The sequence below is a fragment of the Meleagris gallopavo genome, chromosome Z (genome assembly GCF_000146605.3).
Source record: "Meleagris gallopavo isolate NT-WF06-2002-E0010 breed Aviagen turkey brand Nicholas breeding stock chromosome Z, Turkey_5.1, whole genome shotgun sequence".
Taxonomy (NCBI): Eukaryota; Metazoa; Chordata; class Aves; order Galliformes; family Phasianidae; genus Meleagris; species Meleagris gallopavo.
Window position 1 is genome coordinate 27644805 of NC_015041.2, and position 3044 is coordinate 27647848.

The window sequence follows — 3044 nt, forward strand, 5'->3', positions numbered from 1 at the left end:
GCCTGAAGGCAAAAAGTTTGGAACATCGCCAGCAGAAGAGGTATCACGTGATAAAAAGGTCCCACCATACAATGAACTACCAGAAAATGAAAAGAAATATGCCCTGTTCACAGATGGATTATGTCGTATTGTAGGGAGGCATCGCAGACGGAAAGCTGCTGTGTGGAGCCCCACACGACAAATTGCAGAGACCACTGAAGGGAAAGGAGAATCGAGCCAATTTGCAGAGGTAGAGGCTGTCCAATTGGCCTTAGATGTTGCTGAATGGAAGAGGTGGCCAATGCTTTATCTTTACACTGACTCATGGATGGTGGAAAATGCCTTATGGGGGGTGGTTACAGCAATGGGAAGAAAATAACTGGCAACGGAAGGGGTAAACCTATTTGGACTGCTGAGCTGTGGAAAGATATTCCTGACTGAATTAAGAATATGGTTGTCAAGGTGCGCCGTGTAGATGCTCATGTACCCAAGAGTAGGGCTACTGAAGAACAGTAAAATAACGATCAAGTAGACTGAGCTGCCAAAATTGAGGTGGCTCAAATAGACCTGGACTGGCAGAACAAGGGTGAATTATTTCTAGCTCGGTGGGCCCATGAGACCTCAGGCCATCAAGGAAGGGATGCAACATACAAATGGGCCAGAGACTGAGGGGTGGACTTAACTATGGACTCTATTGCACAAGTTATTGATGACTGTGACGCATGTGTTACAGTTAAATAACCCAAGAGGATGAAACCACACTGGAGGGAAGGGCGATGGCAAAAGTATAAATATGGGGAGGCATGGCAGGTTGATTATATCACCTTGCCACGATCTTGAAATGGTAAGCGTTATGTACTTACTATGGTAGAGTCAACAACTGGGTGGCTTGAAACATATGCAGTACCCCATGCTATCACCCGAAATACCATATTAGGTCTTGAGAAACAAGTCCTGTGGCGACATGGCACCCCAGAAAGAATTGAGTCAGTTAATGGGACTCATTTTAAAAATTCTCTTGTAAATACTTGGGCCAAAGATCATGGCATTGAGTGGATTTATCATATCCCCTATCATGCACCAGCTTGTGGTAAAATTGAATGCTACAATGGGTTGTTAAAAACTATGTTGAAAGCAATGGGTGGTGGAATATTTAAGCACTGGGAGAAGCATTTGGCAGAAGCCACCTGGTTGGTCTACACTAGAGGATCGATGAATCGTGATGGTCCTGCTAGCTCCCTACATACTGTCATGGGATATAAGATCCCTGTTGTACATATAAAGAATATGTTGGGAAAAGCAGTTTGGGTCTTTCTAGCTTCTGGGAAGGGCAAACATCTTCGCGGAACTGCTTTTGCCAAGAGACCTGGGTCCACTTGGTGGGTGATGCAGAAAACAGGGATGTTCAATGTGTATCACAAGGGAATTTGATGTTGGAGGAGTGCAGTCAGTAATTCCATGTGTTTATAAGTAGGTTTGTATGTGTGTGTGTTTGGTAATTATATTTTGTTTGTATATATTAAGCATGATGTAGTGATGTAGAATAAGGAGTGGAATGTCATGGTTTTATAATTTTTGGTTATCAGTATTCCACATCATAACATCATGTAATGCACTGGGAGTTTGACTGTTGATGCTCAAGTTCTGGGTGCCTGTCCAGAGGAGAAGAAGAACTAAATACCCCAGGGGGCTTTGCGGTTAGCGAAGAGATATAACTCCTGGCAAGGTCACGTGATGTGCTCTTCTTTGCCTGCGCTTCTCTGTCTGCTCTTCTCTGTCTGCTTTTATTCATCGGCTCAACTGGACTGCACTTCTCACCTCAGCGTTGTGGTGAGGCCTATCCACCTTTTGGACACACTCTCTCTCTCTCATTATATTTTGATTTATTAGCTTCAATTCCACTATATCGCATTATCTTGCATTTTGATACTATATATAGTAGATTAGTTTGTTTCACCTCAGATCGTTGCCACTGTTTTCAATTATTTCGGGGTACCCTATTTTCCTTTTCTGGAGGCGCGGATCCATGGATCCCTCTGCCCTGCTAGTCACGGAACTGGGCCAAACTAGCCCATAAACCATTGACAAACAGATGGCAGTAGAGGGGCAATCTAACAAGATGGTGTCTGACAGAAGATAGTCCTTTCAGGGAAGGGAAGGGAAGGACATAGGAAAGAGAAAAAGAATTAGGACTCCAAATCAACAAATTATTTACTTTTTGTTATTTGCACCTGGGTGCTTGTTGCTCAGGTTTTATATCAGATAGAGCATAAAATTACACTAGTTTTCATCAAAGCCACAACACCTGTCACTTTTTGGAGGATCAAATTTCTGCCTCTATGCCTATATTGGAGTACTGTCAGTTTCACAGCAGGAGTAGTACCATCACCTTTTTATTTTAATCTACTTGGCTTTTCCTCTACATCATTATGTTTTTTTCCTTTTCTTGGCTCAGCAACAGAAACTTTTTTTTGCTACTGATTCCTAAAAGTACGTCAATTCAGCAGGTCACTCATAATTGCATTTATACTTTTTTTGTCTTCTGTATTAATATTTACATATTTATGTAGGCAACTCTTTTGAAAATCAGCCACGTTTCTCTCTGGATATTGGAATTTAACTGGTTAAAAAAAGAAAAAAGGAATTGTGAACAATGAGGAGGAAACATGGAAATGCTTTAAAACTACAATCCAGAAATAATTAATTTTTCAAATTAATCAATATGAAGAGAAAAATACACAAAGGTCATTTCATAAATAAAATGCAAACAAATGAATTAGGTCTGTATTCAAATAAAAGCTAAGACCATTATTTTATACCATCAAGAGCCAAAGATTTTCTCCCTTTGGAATTTTGTGATGTTAGTGATTTGCACTTCTCTTTTAGCTACTGATGGATTACATTTGCAGCTTTGTGCCCTACATTCAAGTCTAAACAACACAGTCAAACTCTATACTTTTTCTCATTTCCTCCTTGCGGTCCATAGTAAACTTACCATAGATTTGCAAAGCAGAGATATAAATATATATAGTATAATATATGTATGTAATATATTGTTATATACT